Source organism: Lolium rigidum, chromosome 2, assembly GCF_022539505.1.
Source record: "Lolium rigidum isolate FL_2022 chromosome 2, APGP_CSIRO_Lrig_0.1, whole genome shotgun sequence".
Taxonomy (NCBI): domain Eukaryota; kingdom Viridiplantae; phylum Streptophyta; class Magnoliopsida; order Poales; family Poaceae; genus Lolium; species Lolium rigidum.
The window spans coordinates 61744671-61764705 of NC_061509.1; the positions used below are offsets into that span (position 1 = coordinate 61744671).

The 20035-nt window shown below is 45.0% G+C and overlaps 1 non-coding gene across 1 annotated transcript; it reads left to right on the forward strand.

Moving 5' to 3' along the window:
• Positions 1–17201: 17201 nt before the first annotated feature.
• Positions 17202–17273, forward strand: TRNAD-GUC. Its single transcript has one exon. It is a non-coding gene; the product is annotated as a tRNA-Asp (tRNA).
• The last annotated feature ends 2762 nt before the right edge of the window (positions 17274–20035 follow it).

A 20035-nucleotide genomic window follows, 5' to 3' on the forward strand; every position in this document is an offset into this window, starting at 1 on the left:
AGAATTGTATCATCGGCATATTGAAGGATAGATAAACCCCCATCAACAAGATGTGGGATCACACCTTCAATTTGACCATCAGACTTGGCACGCTCTATGAGTATCGCCAACATATTCGCTACAATGTTAAACAGCATCGGTGATAGCGGATCCCCTTGGCGTAACCCTTTTCGTGTTTGGAAATAGTGGTCGGTGTCATCATTAACCCGAATTGCCACACTACCTCCATACACAAAATCATAAATTAGAGCCCGCCACTCAGGAGAAAAGCCTTTCATCCTGAGTGTCTGCTGTAGGAAAGACCACTTGACCTTATCATATGCCTTTTCGAAATCTAATTTTAAAATAACCCCATTTAATTTATTAGTATGCATCTCATGTACTGTCTCATGCAAAACTGCCACTCCATCAAGGATGTTCCTTCCTTGCATGAAAGCAGTCTGTGATGGCTGAACGATATGATTCGCAACCGTATTAAGTCTAATGGTAGCCACTTTCGTGAAAATTTTGAAACTGACATTTAAAACGCAAATAGGTCTATATTATTGAATCCTTTCTGCCTCATTAACCTTCGGTAACAAAATTACTTCACCAAAATTTAGACGAAATAATTTTAGTTGTCCTGTGTGAAGAGCACTGAAGAAACTAGAAGATCTGACTTAATGGTATCCCAGAAAGTTTGATAAAACTCCGCTGGAAAACCATCTGGACCTGGTGCTTTGTTGCATTCCATTTGGAAAATTGCCTTCTGAACCTCATCCTCAGAATAAGGTGCGGTTAGTAGGCCATTCTCTTCAATAGAAACTTGGGGTATATCATCCGTTAAGTCCTCGTTAAGAGAGAAGGAACTTTCCTCCGGAGGACCAAACAGATCTTTATAGTAATTAGTAATGTATGGTTTAAGTTGCTCATGACCTTCAATCACCCCTTCATCTTGGATAAGAGAGTGAATACGTTTTTTTCGATGTCTTCCATTGGCCAGACCATGGAAATATCGCGTATTGGAGTCACCCTCTAAAATGAATTGGGCTTTGGATCGTTGATACCATTTGAGTTCCTCTTCGCGGAGAAGACTCGCCATCTGCGCATTGGATTGATTCTTAAGTTCAATCTCTGGCGTGGACAACGGTCTCACTTCCGCTACTGCCTCTAGTTCATCGATCACTTTCGATAGTCGAGCCTTCTCTTTTTTCAGAATACCAACCATATGGGCAGCCCAACTAGAGAGATGTTTGCGCATTGCCCGCATCTTATTATTCCATCTCAATATTGGAGTGCTACCCCCGACTGGTCTTTCCCAAACCTTCTTAACCATCTCATGAAATCCATCCCGGTGTAACCAGCCAAGTTCAAATTTGAACGGCCTCTTACAAACAGGACAGGGATTCCCAGTGGTTAGGAGGATAGGAGCATGGTCAGACAATTTTTCAATACGTTCTAGAGCCCGGACGGACACCATAGGGTATTTATGTTCCCATTCGGTATCCATCAACACGCGATCTAGTTTCTCGTATGTGAGTTCAGGCAAGTTGTTGGCCCAAGTAAACTGTCTACCTGACATGAACACCTCTCTTAAGTCCAAGCTATCAATGATAGCATTAAACAAGAAAGGCCAATGTCCATCGAAAAGGCCTTTGCTTTTCTCGTGTGGTGCCAACAAGTATGATTTTTTTTGTTTCACATCATTATGAAAACCTATTTAGTACTACTCTATCAAAATATTGTGTCAACATATATATTTGTGTCCGACCATCCACCGGCTCTGAGGTTCCTAGGCTGATGGTTACCAGGTATCCAGGGACGGAGCCAGCAGGGGGCTGGCTGGGGCCTTGGCCCCCCTCATGGTAATTTTTTTTGTTAAAAAACCTTAGTTAATCTATAGATTTGATCTGCAATTTGCCTAAATTTACATATATGGTCCCCTCCAATAAATTTTGATTTCACCAAATATTGTAAATAAAGGGAGTATATAGCATGGCCGGCTCTCTCTGACCCTCCGTATTTTTGCCAAACAGAACGCGGAAAGGTCCGGAGCCCTAAGGCCAAACTAAATGCGATTTCCTTCGACACATGGCGGCGGCGGCCGCCACCGCCTCGGACCGCATGTCCAATCTCTCGAACGACCTGCTCATCCGCATCCTATCCTTCGCCCCTGCCAGGGAGGCCGCCAGCACCACAGCCCTCTCGCGCATATGGCGCCTCCCACTCTTCCTCCGCACGACCGCCGTCAACCTCGACTACCGCTCCTACACCACCGGCCGCGGCGGCATATCTCCTCTTCTTCATCACTACCGAGCGATGCAGGATGCCGGCCACGCGCTTGCCTTGCACCACCACTCCCACGGCCGCTTCCCCAGGAAGTTCACCCTCGTCACGCGTGACCTATCCATCGAAGAAGATATCTTGCTCTCAGCGTGTGCGGATGCCTTCGTGGGATTGGAGGAGCTCCACCTCGACTGCCAAGACGGCCCCTGGCGGCCATTCGCTCGGTGTGACTTCGGAGACATACCTCTCTCGGATGGCTTCGAGGGCGCGGAGGAGCTCTGCCAAGAGGGCCCCTGGTCGTGCGACTTCTTCCTCGACATGTGGTCTCTGCCGCCGGACAAGCTGCCGTTCGCAGCTCTCCGAGTCCTCGATCTCAAGGGCTGCATGCTTGAGCCTTCCTCCTCCTCCGTGGCGTTCCCATGCCTGCAGGCACTGCAGCTGCGCCTGTGTGCCATGGACCTCTGCACGCTCCAGGACATAGTCCGCGCCGCGCCCAACCTCGACGATCTACGGCTCGACTCGCTGAAGTTCTGGGATGGATCGCCTTCGGACACTCCGGCGGCCCGGTGGCTCCGTCTCCGCTGCCCGGCGGCAACCGTCATCGTCGTGACCAACATGGCCACCAATGCTATCGACGCGTGCAGCCTCGAGCTCGACGCGCCACGCCTACGATGATTCCACTACACCCAGTGTTGAAATATTGGGCCCACATTTGGTGGCCCATACTAGATTTCAGATTTTCCCTATAAATCTCAAAGCCCACTTAGTGGCAGCCTTGTGAGTTTGAGCCCAAGTTGGTGGCAGCTCACTAGGGAGTGGCAAGAAGTGGGAAGTTTAGTCCCACATGGAAAGTTGGGAGGAAGTTAGACCACCTTATAAGGTGGGTTGTTCCACCACTAGTAAGTGAGTGAGAAAAGGAGTGCTACACGCGCGCGCTCCTCCTCCTCCTCGCTCGCTCGCTCGCTCGACTCGACACGACACGACACGTCACGACGCGCGCGCCGCGCTCGTGGTGAGTGGATTGAGAGTCCTAGACGGACGCGTCGCAGTTAGTTGGTTCGGGTCGCTCCCGGATCGTGGGCTATCTGTAACCGACTCAAAACGTTCGTGCGACGTGGGCGTGGCCCACGTTGTCTAGGGTTTACCGAGCCTATATAATCTCCTGCCCGGCTACCGCATAAACACATCTGATACACGAGTTAGGGTTTTCACCTCTCTCTGCTTGCGCCGCCATCGTAGTCTACTCCATCCCGCGCGCCGACGTGCATCGGCGAACGGGAGAGCAGGTCTCCGGAACCACTCGTCCTTGTGATCCTGTACGGGAGAGGGCGAATTAGGTTTTTGGGAAGCGCTCTGCGCGACTGCTCGAGTTCTTCATCACGGGTCGCCTTCCGTCCAAGTCGGGCGGTGCTGCCTACCGTCTACTTCGACCCGTCGTCAACAACGTTGTCATCAACAACGTTACTGCTGCGACATCATCTGCTACACCTCCACCGCCACCTCCACCAGATCGGTACGTGCGACATATCTCGATCTGTTTAGTGATGGATGCTTTACTGTTTGTGTTGCTGCTACTCATGTTGATTAATGCATCTAGTATGTTCGAGTTTCACATGTTAGTAGTGGTTCTCATCATGCTTTATATTCTGGAATTAATCATGGAAATTGTGCCTAATTATCCAACAATCCAAAAACCTAATTGTAGGCAATTTCCTGAGTTAACAATGGCTGGTTTTTCCGATGCACTGAGGCCGGATAAGTTTACCGGTGTGCACTTTAAGAGGTGGCAGGTTAAGGCCATGCTGCGGCTTACTCATCCGAAAGTATTCGAAGTTACCGATGGTTTACCCGAAGGAACTATATCCGACCAAGATCAGAACAAGTTCAAGGAAAACAATACTCTCTTCGTCGGATGCGTTCGAGTATTCTTGCCGATCGTCCGTGTGATGTGTAAATGCACATAACGGATGGTAAAGAGCTCGGGATGCATCGAATGCTAAATTCGGTGCAACCGATGCAGGCAGATGAATCGTACATCATGGAGAGCTTCCATGACATCGGGATGGTGAACAACCGTTACGTAGTCGAACAAGCTCACGAGATACAGTGCATTGCGAAAGAGCTTGAACTCCTTAAGTGTGCCTTACCTGACAAGTTTGTGGCTGGATGCATCATCGCTAAGTTGCCCCCTTCATGGAGGAACTTTGCCACAACTCTCAAACACAAGAGACAGGAGATATCGGTTGAAAATCCGATAGCGTCTCTTGATGTTGAGGAGAAAGCTCGGGCTAAGGATAATGCTGAGAAAGGAGAGGGTCGGTCTAGCGCCAACATGGTGCGAAGAAACCCTACAGCAAGAACAAAGGGAATAACAAGCCCTCCTTCAATAAGCCTATGAAGACTACAACCTTCAAGAAGAAGAAGATGATAAACAAAGCAGATCCGAGCCGCTTTACGTGTGGAGAGACCGGCCACTTTTCTAAGGACCGTCCCGAGAGGGCGAGACCGCAAGAAAAAGGCGAGGCAAGTCAACACGGTGACCGCTAGCAATGCTTGATGGGTACGGTAATCTCTTTACTCGTTCTTTCGGTATTTCAATCTCCATGTTGGTGGATTGATACGAGTGCTAATGTTCATGTGTGTGCTTGACATATCCATGTTCACTTCTTACCGGGTCGCCCGGGATTCTTCCGTCTTGATGGGGAATGGGTCACATGCTTCGTTCGTGGTGTTGGCACGGTAGATCCGAAGTTCACTTTGGGGAAGATCGTGCAGCCGAGGAACGTGCAGCATGTCCCTACTATGAACAAGAATCTCGTTAGCGGCTCCCTTCTATGCGGAGATGGGTTTAAGGTTGTTTTAGAGTCGAATAAAGTAGTTGTTTCCAAGTTTGGACAATTTATTGGTAAAGGCTATGAGTGCGGAGGCTTGTTCCGCTTTTCGCTTTCGATTTCGGTAATAAGTCTCGTGAACCATATTTGTGGCAATGTTAGTGATGATACCAGTGTTTGGCATTCTCGTTTATGTCACATTAATTTTGGTTTAATGTCTCGGCTATCCAGTTTAAGTTTAATTCCGAATTTCACCATTGCCAAAGGTTCTAAGTGCCATAGTTGTGTGCAGTCAAAGCAACCTCGGAAGCCTCACAAGGCGGCCGAGGAGAGAAACTTGGCACCTCTAGAACTCATACATTCTGATCTATGCGAGATGAATGGTGTGTTGACAAAAGGTGGAAAGAGATATTTCATGACATTGATTGATGATGCAACTAGATTTTGCTATGTTTATTTGTTGCGAACTAAAGATGAAGCTTTAGACTACTTCAAAATTTATAAGGCCGAAGTTGAAAATCAACTAGAGAGAAAGATCAAGCATCTTAGGTCAGATCGTGGTGGTTAATATTTTCCTAAAATCTTTGATGAATTCTGTGAGGAACATGGCATTATTCATGAGAGGACGCCTCCCTATTCGCCCCAATCAAACGGGGTTGCTGAGAGGAAAAACCGCACGCTGACTGACTTGGTGAATTCCATGTTAGCCACTGCTGGTTTATCTAAGGCATGGTGGGGGGAGGCTTTATTGACTTCATGTCATGTCCTGAATAGAGTTCCTAACAAGAATAAAGATAAAACCCCTTACGAGGAGTGGGCTGGAAGAAAACCATCACTTTCGTATTTGCGCACATGGGGATGTTTGGCGAAAGTCAATATTCCAATCACTAAGAAACGCAAACTCGGACCAAAGACAGTGGATTGTATCTTTCTAGGTTATGCTCCGCGGAGTGTAGGATATAGATTTTTAGTAGTTCAATCCGAGGTACCTGATATGCATGTTGATACTATTATGGAATATCGTGATGCAACATTTTTTGAGAATATGTTTCCTATGAAAGATATGCATAGCATTGCTAGAATTTCTACTCGAGATAATTCCTGAGTCTAGTACATCTAATGAGTATTTTGAACAATCACATGAGAATGTTACCGAGAAGGATGACAATGAAGCTCCTAAACGGAGCAAGAGACGAAGGATTGAAAAATCCTTTGGTGATGATTTCATTGTGTACCTTGTGGATGATACTCCCACGTCCATTGCAGAGGCATATGCATCTCCAGATGCAGATGACTGGAAAGAAGCTGTCCATAATGAGATGGACTCGATTCTTTTTAATGGAACTTGGGAGCTATCAGAACGACCCCATGGATGCAAGCCTGTGGGCTGCAAATGGGTGTTCAAGAAGAAGCTAAGACCTGATGGTACTATTGAAAAGTACAAGGCTCGGCTTGTAGCCAAAGGCTACACACAGAGAGAAGGCGAAGATTACTTCGACACCTATTCACCTGTCGCTAGACTTACCACCATTCGAGTACTACTGTCCATGGCTGCCTCCTATGGTCTCATCGTTCATCAAATGGACGTAAAGACAGCTTTTCTTAATGGAGAGTTGGAAGAGGAAATCTATATGGATCAGCCTGATGGGTTCGTAATAAAAGGTGAAGAAAGAAAGGTGTGCAAGTTGCTGAAATCTTTATATGGCCTCGAAACAAGCACCTAAGCAATGGCATGAGAAGTTTGACGAACGTTGACTTCGTAGGCTTTGTTGTCAATGAGGCTGACAAGTGTGTTTACTATCGCCATGGTGGGGGCGAAGGTGTTATACTGTGTTTGTATGTGGATGATATTCTGATATTTGGTACAAACATGAAAGTAATACATGAGGTCAAGTCTTTCTTGTCAAAGTGCTTTGATATGAAAGATCTGGGAGAAGCTGATGTAATTCTGAACATCAAGCTTATTAAGAATGAGAGTGGGATTACTCTAACACAATCCCATTATGTTGAGAAGATCTTGAGCCGGTTCGGCTATATTGATAGCAAGTCTTCTCCAACACCTTATGATCCCAGTGTGACATTACGCAAGAACCGGAGGATTGCCGTAGATCAACTGATATATTCTCAGATTGTTGGCTCACTCATGTACTTAGCGAGCGCAACTAGACCGGACATCTCTTTTGCTGTTAGCAAGTTGAGTAGGTTCATGTCAAACCCGGGTACTGATCATTGGCATGCACTTGATAGGGTCATGCGCTACCTATGTGGTACAATGAGTTATGGGATTCACTATTCAGGGCACCCAGCTGTGCTTGAAGGATATAGTGATTCGAATTGGATCTCAGATGTAGCTGATCTGTACGCCACAAGTGGGTATGTATTTACCTTTGGAGGTGGTGCAGTATCATGGAGATCTTGCAAGCAAACCATATTGACGAGGTCAACTATGGAAGCAGAACTTACTGCGTTGGACACAACCACTGTTGAATCAGAATGGTTGCGTGAGCTCTTGATGGACTTGCCTGTGGTTGAAAAACCTGTTCCGGCAATCCTTTTGAATTGTGACAATCAAACTGTAATTGTCAAAGTGAACAATTCTAAGGATAACGCGAAGTCTTCAAGACACGTCAAGAGACGTTTGAAGTCTGTCGAGAAATTACGAAACTCCGGAGTAATAATCGTTACATATATTCAAACGGACAAAAACCCGGCAGATCCCTTTACAAAGGGACTATCACGTAATGTGATAGAAAGTGCATCGAGGGAGATGGGTTTGAGACCCGTTGATGTTACACCATAGTGGTAACCCAACCTTTGTGATCGGAGATCCCGTGAATTAGGACCTGGGAAGAACAAACTAGTGGTTTAATTGAGAGTATTATATAATCCTCTCTATGTGAAGATGCACAACTCTCAATTTCTGTAAGGCAGGTTGGCAAAAGCCTTAATGTGTTTATGTTGACTATTTTAGCAAAGATGCTGTCCTACAGAGCATTCTTGAAATAACACACCTATATGAGTCCGATTGTTAAACGTCGCAATCTATGAGATTTGGGTGATCTCTAGTAAACTCATGAAGAGACCACGAAGTATGACGCATATGCTTCACCCGCGGGGTAGGCTACCGGCAGCCATGTACTCGGTCATGACTTTGAGTGAAACCCCGTTCACGCAAAACTTTCAATTCAAGGCTTAGTCCATTGTTCAAGTGTGAATGGATGTAGCTTAAGGTTCTAGGCGGAAGTTCAACTTAACGAGTCTCCGCTGAAACACTCGGTATATAAACAAGCGAGTGAGTATTGGTAAATCTCTAAATGGGAATTTGAGATCCGGTGGGGGATTGTTGAAATATTGGGCCCACATTTGGTGGCCCATACTAGATTTCAGATTTTCCCTATAAATCTCAAAGCCCACTTAGTGGCAGCCTTGTGAGTTTGAGCCCAAGTTGGTGGCAGCTCACTAGGGAGTGGCAAGAAGTGGGAAGTTTAGTCCCACATGGAAAGTTGGGAGGAAGTTAGACCACCTTATAAGGTGGGTTGTTCCACCACTAGTAAGTGAGTGAGAAAAGGAGTGCTACACGCGCGCGCTCCTCCTCCTCGCTCGCTCGACTCGACTCGACACGTCACGTCACGTCACGACGCGCGCGCCGCGCTCGTGGTGAGTGGATTGAGCCTCGAGCCGAGACTTTCCTTATTTTTTTTGCAGCTCAGGAAAACGAACAGAGTCCTAGACGGACGCGTCGCAGTTAGTCGGTTCGGGTCGCTCCCGGATCGTGGGCTATCTGTAACCGACTCAAAACGTTCGTGCGACGTGGGCGTGGCCCACGTTGTCTAGGGTTTCCCGAGCCTATATAATCTCCTGCCCGGCTACCGCATAAACACATCTGATACACGAGTTAGGGTTTCCACCTCTCTCTGCTTGCGCCGCCATCGTAGTCTACTCCATCCCGCGCGCCGACGTGCATCGGCGAACGGGAGAGCAGGTCTCCGGAACCACTCGTCCTTGTGATCCTGTACGGGAGAGGGCGAATTAGGTTTTTGGGAAGCGCTCTGCGCGACTGCTCGAGTTCTTCATCACGGGTCGCCTTCCGTCCAAGTCGGGCGGTGCTGCCTACCGTCGTCTTCAACGCCGTATACTTCGACCCGTCGTCAACAACGTTGTCATCAACAACGTTATTGTTGCGACATCATCTGCTACACCTCCACCGCCACCTCCACCAGATCGGTACGTGCGACATATCTCGATCTGTTTAGTGATGGATGCTTTACTGTTTGTGGTGCTGCTACTCATGTTGATTAATGCATCTAGTATGTTCGAGTTTCACATGTTAGTAGTGGTTGTCATCATGCTTTATATTCTGGAATTAATCATGGAAATTGTGCCTAATTATCCAACACCCAGATCGTGCCCTTCGACGCATCCGTCTCCTTCGGGTCACCCGCACCTGACCTAGAACGGGTCCACCTCAAGGTGCACTCTGCGGCGGCCATGCGCTACATCGACCTCGGCGGCTATTTGTTCCACGCGAGGTCCCTCAAACTGACGGTCTACTCCATTGCCAAAGTTGGCGTCGACTACTTGCCTTTGTTCCCCAACCTCGAGCTCCTCGAAATTGAGGAGCTGTGCGGCGGGCTATGTCTCGGCAACCACATGTCCGCGGCCACCGCGGTGGTGAACCTGCTGCGTAGCTGCCCGGCTGTCCGCGAGCTCCGGCTTAAATTCAGCTGGCGGAAATATCTCAATGAAATATCAGATCAGATGGCTGCTCTATTGGATTCGACGGCCTGCAAATCATCCATGAAAGGCGACGAAGACGATGGCGATTGCTGCGAGGTTCTCGACGTCGCCGGACTGTTCAACTGCGGTTGCATGTTGGATTGCTTACGGACTTTCTTGTGGAGGGTGGTCGTGCAGTTCGACGTGGACGCGCTCTCCTGCTTCCAGGTCCGGCTCGTCAAGTTCTTGGCCCAAAACGCCTTGGTTCTCGAAGAGGTAGACATCGACGGAGGAGGCCGCTATGACTCAAGCTGCATTGATCGCAAGGTTGCGAGATGGAGGACAGCCGCCATGAGTCGTACTTCGCCGGTGGAAGAAGAAAGGATCCGCTGCTGTTGCACGACTACAGGGTCGTCGTCTCCGATGCCGACCTCACCGGATCCACAGCCACCTCCTCCGCCGATGTGGGACTTCCCGCTGCCTCGCGCCCCTCGGTGGCGACCTGTTCGCCGCTCCGACCTGCCAGTTGCCGCAACCTCCCGTCGGCGCCGGCACGTTTCTCCGTGGTCGCCACGCCCTCGACTAGCCCACTGCCATCGGCCTGCCGCATTTCCCAACCATCCCTCTAATACCAGGTTGTGGCGGTGATATTCTTAACACGATCGCCAACGGAGATTTTCTCCAGCTGTTATGGCGCCCGGACTCTATCGGCATAGCAAATCATGAGGATATGTGCTGCATGTTGACCAGGTTCCCACGTGCTCGATGTATTGACTGGAGATGCCCCGTATTGCAGTTTTCAGTGCGTTGTATTGGTTTTGATTCCCTTCCGAGTTGACAGCACACAGTACGTCCTTGTACCAGCACCAGCTGAAGTTGTACGTCGGGCAGGCCCTTATTGTACCAGCTTGTACTGTTCTTTTTCTTTTTTCTAAGAAAACACATACTGTTGTCCTCTGCTACTTTTTGCCATGATATAGCTTTTCTCTGTTTTATGGGCATAAGGCAATATTGGGCACAAAAGACTGCATTTTTTACAACAAGAACTGTGTAACGCACGAATACTATCTGTTTAGGGTGGTCTATGTCCGCAAACGGAGATCCCAGTTCAAAAGAGACAGTTAATTTTTTGTTAAATAAACTATTCGCACATAGCCAACAAGGTGCATTCTACCGTTTCAATATATAGTACGAAATTGCTTATATTTTAAGCACAATAAAAATTTACAAATTTAGAATAAATTATGTGGGACATGTTCTATGGGCAAGGACCAATCAATGACGTGGGACAAGTTTTTTTCTCTTTATTTATTATCCTCCATGCATTTGAGAGGTCGGGCGGATGCCCACATATGTTCGTCTATCCAAACGCAAAGTGGCACCAATTTTGCTCTCGGAAATGTGGTTGTGCGGACAACCCCCCCCCCCCCTCCCTCGCGAAAGTTGTCCTTTAGATTCACCGTTGGTATGGCTCGCATTTAGGGCACGCGGAATCTACGTATATGTGGTTCTCTGTTGGAGATGGCTTTAATGCCATATATCAGCTTCCATTTTTTATCTTTTGGCAATTTCGGCGCACCTAAAAAGGTATTGTTTTATCTAACCCGTGATTTTTTAGGACACACCGGTACTCGGCACCTCATCTTGCAGTTTAGCGAATGGACGTTGTGGACTGTTGAGCTCCCGTTTCCACGTCTGGGGCATCGTCGGCGAAGTCGCGAGTTCTCGCTGCTGGCGACTTCGGAAATTCACGCCGCCGATGCAGGTGTTGGCCCGGCATTTCAAGTTCTAGTGGTTGCAGCATGGTGAGGCATCCATACATGGATACCCATAAGGTGGGTTCAAAAGATCCACTTGGGTATTATTCACAACGTTCTTTGGCTAACCGCCGAAGAGATTCGCTAGGGTTACACATAGTATCCATAGTTAGTCCGGAAAAGGCTTTACATGTTGAGGAGATAACCAGGCGTACTTGGCACATGAAGCACAACTGTATCTTTCTGGTGGGTTTAGGAGATCCTCTCGGGTATTCGTATGGTTCTTTGACCAACCGCCAATATATCCAAAAGGGTAACACATAGTATCCATAACTGGCCTTGAAAGTCCTTTAGGTATTATGATAAGAGCGCGCGTACTTAGCACACGAAGCGCAACGGTATCCATGTGGTGGGCTCAAAAATTTCCACCCTCGTGTTCGAATCGATCTATGGATAATCAGGAAGAGATGTGAGGGTGTAACACATAAGATCAAACAAATAGGATTCATAAGGTTTGTGACATGTCGTTACACGTCGATACACATATGGTGGGTTCAAACGATCCTCCCAAATATTTATATGGATCATCGACTAATCATAAAGATATCCGATAGATTTACACTTACACATAGTATGTTGTGGAGATATCCAGGTGTACTTCGTGCGCGAAGCACAAACGATTTCCATATAATGATCCACTTGGGTATTCGCTTTGGCTAACCGTGAAGAGATTTGATAGGGTTACACATAGTATCCATAACTGGTCCGGAAAAAGCTTTGCATGTTGTGAAGATAACCAGGTGTACTTGGCACACGAAGCACAACGGTATCCTTGTGGTGGGTTTTAAAAGATCCAAGAACATAACACATAGCATCCAACTATTACTATGCAAAAGGCCGGTGGTGTGTCGAGACCACCGATAGCCATACGATCAGTTCAAAAGATCCTCTGGGATATTCATATGGTGGGTTTAAAACTATCCATGCATGTACGTGTATCCATAATTGGTCGGGAAAGTTCTTTAGTTGTTGCGGAGAGATACAGGAATACTTCGCGCACAAAGCACAACATCATCCATGTGGTGTGTTCAAAAACATCCACCCACATGTTGGAATCTCTATTTGGATTACCAAGAAGATATCCAAGAATGTAACACATACAATCCAATTATTACTATGCATAAGGATGATGGTGGGTTCAATAGATCATGACGGGTATTCTATGGTGTATCTGTTAAAGATCCAATAGGGTTACACATAGTATCCACCATGTGTTGAAATGATCTTTGGCTAACAAAGAAAAGATCCACAGATGTAACACATAAGATCCAACAAATACTATGGAGGTGGCATGTCGATACCCTCCGTTACTCATATGGTTGATTAAAAGATCCATCCGGGTATTCGTAAGCTTCTTTGGCTAACCCATAATAGCTTCGATATGGTGGGTTCAAACAATCCTCCCATGTATTTTATATGGATCTTTGGCTAACCCGATAGGGTTACACTTACATATAGTATCCATAGTTTGTCCGAACGTTCCTTTAGATGAGAGATTGTAACAAATAAGATAAAACAACTAATATGTATAAGGGCAATGGCACGTCAACACCCACCAATACTCGAACCGTGTGTTTAGGAGAACCTCTCGGTTATTTGTATGGTTCTTCGACCAACTGTGAAGAGATCCAAAAGGGTAACACATAGTATCCATAACTGGTCTTGAAACTCCTTTAGATACTATGGATAGAACATGCAGACTTAGCACACGAAGCGCAAAGGTATCCATATGGTGGGTTCAAAAATTTACATCCTCGTGTTTGAAACGATCTATGGCTAACAAAAAGAGATCTGAGGGTGTAACACATAAGATCAAACAAATAGGATTCATAAGGTTGGCAACATGTCGTTACCCGTCGATACACATATTGTGGGTTCAAACGATCCTCCCAAGTAATTACATGGATCTTTGGCTAACCATGAAGATATCCGATAGAGCTACACTTACACATAGTATTCATAATTGGTCCGGACGGTTCTTTATATGTTGCGGAGATATCCAGGTGTACTTCATGCGCGAAGAACAAACGATGTCCATATAAAGATCCACTTGGGTATTCGAAACGTTCTTTGGCTAACCATGAAGAGATTTGATAGGGGTTACACATAGTATCCATAATTGGTCCGGAAAAAGCTTTACATGTTGTGGAGATAACCAGGTGTGCTTGGCACACAAAGCACGATGGTATCCTTATAGTGGGTTTAAAAAGAACCAAAGATGTAACACATAGCATCCAACTATTACTATACAAAAGGCCGGTGGTGGGTCGAGACCCACCTATACCATACGATGAGTTCAAAAGATCCTCCCGGATATTCATATGGTGGGTTTAAAACTATCCATCCACGTGTATCCATAATTGGTCGGGAAAGTTCTTTAGTTGTTGTGGAGAGATCCATGCATACTTCATGCACGAAGCACAACGTTATCCATGTGGTGTGTTAAAAAAACATCCACCCACATGTTGAAAACGGTATTTTGCTAACCTAGAAGAGATCCAAGAATATAACACATACAATCCAACTATTACTATGCATAAGGACGATGGTGGGTTCAATAGATCATGAAAGGTATCTATGTTGTATCTTTGTAGAGATCCAATAGGGTTACACATCAGTGGCGGAGCGTGTCACAAAACAAAGGGAGGGCCAATTGCTTGTAAAGCTAAAAATATTGCACGCAATTCTTGCGAAAGTGTAACCAAATAAACAGAAAAATAGCCATATAAAGATATATTGATGCTATATATATAATATGTTCACATAAATACATAATACCACATTGTAGCAGTAAATGGAGAAGTGATTCAGATTTAATACTCCAAAGCAAAAGATGATCTACCAAAATACAAGCAAACTAATTTAGATATGGGAGTTGGATACTAACTACAAAGTTGCTCTCCTGTTCTTGCGAGCCTTGAAGTCCCCCATGATATCTTCATAGCTATATTGTGCAGCAATTTCTCGTTCTACTTGTACTAGCAAACTATTTGCAAGATAATTATCTTCTATCTTGTTGTGCAATTTTCCATCAGGAGTTGCATCATCTCGTTTTGTTTTGTAATATTTATCCATGGCTTTGTCTTGAAATACTCGAAGGAGCTACCTAATGGTGTTAAAAAAATAGTAGATCAGTTTTAAGAAAGACAACGCATCTAAATTAATGTCTACGTGCTGCTAAAAAAACCTACGAATCTATGATGATTCTCTAGTTTCATATCAGCAGGGATTAAACACTCCATGACATAATTCATGGCATACCTTGGTCCATTACTCGATTTGTTTCTGCATTAGCAATGAGTAATGACCATGCAGGGTGGACGGCGCCATGGGCTCTAACCACCATTCATACCACGATTGGAAAATTTGAGGGAGAAGCAGAAAGCAACTAGCTAGGAGATGGAAATTTGTCACAGACAAGAAGAAATAGAGAGCATCTAGCTCTCCTAGCGTGGGGATTTGAGTATTTGAGCTAAGGCCTAGAAAGGGGATTTGGGGAGACGGCCAGACGGGATTACTGGCGAAGGCAAGGCAGCTTATACAAGACGAGTACAGGACGAGCGGTCCAGTTTTTGCCGGATGCACGGACGGGCTTGGGTCAGATGTAGTAGTAATTATTTTTTGCAATTTCAGAAGACTGGGTCGGAGCCCAGTATGGTCTCCACAAGGCTCCGTCAGTGTTACACATTGTATCCACCACGTGTTGAAACGATCTTTGGCTAACCAAGAAGAGATCCAAGAACGTAACACATAAGATCCAACAAATATGAGTATTCGTAAGCCTAACACAAAATAGCTTCGATATGGTGGGTTTGAATGATCCTCCCAAGTATTTATACGGATCTTTGGCTAACCGCGAAGAGATCAGATAGGGTTACACTTACACATAGTATCTACAACTAGTCTTGAAAGTTCTTTAGACACTATGGAGAGAGCGGGTGTACTTAGCACACGAAGCGCAACGGTATCCATATGGTGGTTTCAAAAATTTCCATCCTCGCGTTTGAAATGATCTATGGCTAACCAAAAAGAGATCTGAGGGTACACATATGATGGCTTCAAACGATCCCCCCAAATATTTACATGGATCCTTGGCTATCCGTGAAGATATCCGATAGATTTATACTTACACAGAGTATCCGTAAATAGGTCCGGACGATTCTTTAGATGGTGTGGAAATATATAGGTGTACTTAGTGTGCGAAGCACAGACGATGTCCATGTAAAGATCCACTTGGGTAGTCGCAAGGTTCTTTGGCTAACCGCGAAGAGATTTGATGTCCATTGTATCTGAGCTAGATCTAGAAAGAGTACTGCTTGGGCTTCCGTCTTCATCTGAAGAGGGATAGCGGTGGGATCCCAGTTCCAAGTCGATTCTTGGATTGGTACTAACATGCTGGATTGAGATGAAGAAATCTGAATAAAGGCAAGACCACATCGGTGAGGGCGTAGGGCATGGGCAAGATTGGTTATTTACTTGAGAAGCAAGCCGACGAAACTATCCGGGCCTCTATCCACCATCATTTCTCCCATCGGATCTGAAAGGGAGCGGATCAGCGACGGATATCGTGAGCAGACGGGGCAGATCTTGAGGAAGGAGAAGGAAGCAGTTGAGATTCAAAATGGAACTGGATGGGGAGGTCGGGCTGCACATGACGAGGAAGCTAGGAGAGGAAGATAGGCGAGGATGAGGATGCTAGAGGAGGACGAGTAGCCAGCCGGGCGAGCTGTCCTTTGGGATGGGGGGCCTAGACGTCACCTGGCTATTTGTCAGGTATGCATACGAGCGTCGAGACTTGAGCCAGATGTATTGGCTGGAAAAGGCAGTCAATGAGCTCAGTTTGTGGGATCTCAGCGGGAATCTCCACACGTGAACGGATGGCTGCCGGGCGCCATACGAGATGGAGATTCTCATTTTCGCACGATCGCTGTTTGATGCCTCCCCTGCCGCAAGCCCTGAAATAAGAGAAGGGTATTTGTATTCACATATTTTGTACCACCTAGTACTGTCACGTACACGTCAGAGGCCCTATTTTATACTCACATATTTTTGTCGAATTAAAGTTCAACTCGTGCTGTGTTATTTCCTCAAAGAAGTGATGAATTGGTGTTGGCTTAATTGAATTATGCGATCTTTTTTTTTTTTTGAATTATGTGATCTCAATACCCTTCTTGTTCGGAACTTCACAAAAACGAAACTTCACGGACAAAAATGTCTCAAGTTTGTCTAAACTTAGATGTACATTCAAGTTTAGACACAGTCGAGATATTTTTTGTACCCCCTCCGATCCATATTAGTTGGCACTAATATAGATGTTTGTAGACATATTTTGTTGGTGTTAATTCCGCAACAACTAACATGAATCGGAAGGAGTAGGATAAACTGAGTATATGTGCTTTTAGTTGAACTTTTAGATGTGGCATTGCCCTGATTGACCGATGGGTGATTAGCTTTGGTTCAGGCTGGCATAAATAATCCCGCTTGCTTGGTTATTCCCACAGGTTGATCTTGATTAAATGTGCAGCGGTAAGCAACTAATAATACAAAACAAATTGATATTATGTCAACAAAAGTCGTTGTAGTATAGTGGTAAGTATTCCCGCCTGTCACGCGGGTGACCCGGGTTCGATCCCCGGCAACGGCGTAATTTTGTTTTGTTTTTTCGCACCTTATCTCTATTTACTTCTCCATTCAAACTCATTTGGATGTGCAGGCGAGACTGCACTCCACCCACAACCATGGTGAAGAATCTTTCAACATCATCTAGTTCCATCGACCATGCGCTGCAATCAGCTGTATAGTATACATGGAAAAACACACAACCATACCTGTCCGGTCCGGTCCGGCCCAGACGACGCCCCAAACACACGCACGCAAATGCTCAGCAGCGCGATTCCGTTTTGCCGTTTCTCTTCAGCCCTCGCCGACGGCACCGCCCCAAATTTGCACAATCCTTCCTGCCGTCCTCTCTCTCTCTCTGGCTTTCGTTGGATCTTAGACCAAATGATAATGGCTGCTTAGTCTTATCAAAGGCGGCTTGTTGATTCCGGAGAGGTTGACGTATATAAATGGGTGAAACTGGATATGACAAATCATTTGCAGGGCCGGTTCTACATTTTGTGAGGCCCTAGGGCAAAGTTAGCAATATGGCCCCCTATGTCTAATATATATATCTCTATTTTTCTTGCAAAATATTAAAAGTTAATATCCACCGGCACATTATTATTTGAGATGTCTATAAATAATTTTTAAGCACTAAAAAATATCATATGTTGGTATGAAGACTAAAAAAGTGGCACATTACAATAAGTGGAATAGTATTTCTTGCTTAATTGATTACCTCACATAAGAATCAAATTTGAATGATTCCATTTTGCGATTGTCAAGATTATCCCATGTTCTAGAATCATGTGTAGATAAAATATAATCATCTTGTTCATCACCATTTGGAGCACTAAAAAATATCATATTTTGCTATAAAGACTAAAAAAGTGGCACATTACAATAATTGGAATAGTATTTCCTGCTTAATTGATTACCTCAAATAAGAACCAAATTCGAATGATTCCATTTTGCGATTGTTCATCAACAAATTGGTCATCAAATTATCGCGAACCCCTCCCCAACCCCCTCACAGCAGCGGTAGGAAAGTAGAGGCTGGGTGTAATTGGTATCTTCTTGATATTAATATATTCCCTTTATCGAAAAAAATCACCATTTGGAGCATGAGAGAAAGAAATCTCTTGTTTTCTTTTATGTTTTTTCGCGTCCCCAGATTTATGTTTGGGGTTTTGCAACACCTAAAATTGGGAAGAAATAAAAACATTATATAACAAGGTAGAACCCTAATCTAACATGTAACATGCGTGATGTTTTCCTGATTGGTTAAAGTTTCGAAGAGAACGATTATGGATGATAATACATACCATGGGTGGCGGCGAGACCGGCGCAGATGAAATCCTCTCAACGAGATTGATCAATTTCATAATTCCCATACACCAATTGAGTCAGGGACTCATGTTGATCTCCAGGTGGCCGAGGCAGTACATTAGGCAGTTAGGAAGACGGACGTCATTGTTCAATGTTGAGTTGAAGAGGAATCATCAGATCGATTGCTGCCATGTGCGTGCGTTTTAACCCAGAAAAATTCAGCCCAAGTAACACAGCTGCTGGGCAAGGTACAGAAGTGCGGGTCATGGGGCCCCTCCCAGCCATGGGCCCTAGGCTGTCGCCCAAGGTGGCCATGGGTCAGAGCCGGGCCTGCGTATCAATACACTGAAGCATATGATACATTGCACGTAATCTTAACCGTATAAAATGATATTGCAAGTGGTCTCTAAGATTTAGTAGTACTACTCCAATACTTCAATGGTACCATTGATGTTATGTTAACAAATTAAGAGGCAGAATCCTCTACAAGGTTATGGTTGTATACACTTAAGTGTTATATGTGTAAGGGTATACAATCTATGGTACAATAGGTACCATTGTCATCTCTGATTGCATCCGCCACAAGTGATATCATAGATAGTCCCCAATGGTTTAATGATAAGGACATTTTTGAAGAATGCAACAGGTTCAACTCGCTTCTAGATCATGAAATACATGATCATTCCACAGCCAATGAGAGTGTAGAACGCAGAAGGCTGAAATCCGTCTTGTAATGACTTGATCATGGTTTGCCGAACTTTGAGATCTTGCACAGGTATGTGAGAACATCCAGAGTGAATATTTCTGAGTGCCTCTCATTCTCAATATTTAATTTTGAACCAGCCTATGTAGAAAGCTTCTTTATTTATCTCAATGTGTGCAACAACAGAAAATTTTGGTGTAGCTTTCTAAGTAGATGTAGGTTTGCATGCTCTCATCTTACTACCCAAATAGTTCTATCAAGACGTTTGAGGTCACCATAGCTATATATAGGTGAGAAGAAATGTGCAGAATTGAAGATAAATATTCATCTGCATCTATTTGAAAGGGGAGTAGGTCACTATAAATATTATCTTGTGACAACAACAAATACAAGAGTAAGTAGGTGAGCCATTATGCACGATTTTAATAATAAAAAAGTACACCGTACGACACCACTTCCATAATATCATACTATCAACAATATATCATCAACTAATTAATAGTCAAGTGATACATGCAATTTCAAGGGCTAGTATTGGTTTACCTTTTGTCAAACAAAATCAGGTGTAATAATGACTAAAACTACTCGTAGTGGGAGTAACTTAGGTGGTAATATGCACCTACATGCAATATTAACTAGGCATTTTAATGACTTGGCATGTAATTAAATAAGGAGACGGATGTTTGTGATCTATGTTTTTTACCATAACAACATACCCAAAGACAAAATGAGTCTATACCCTAATAAGGAGAGGGATGTTTGTGGAGTACGTA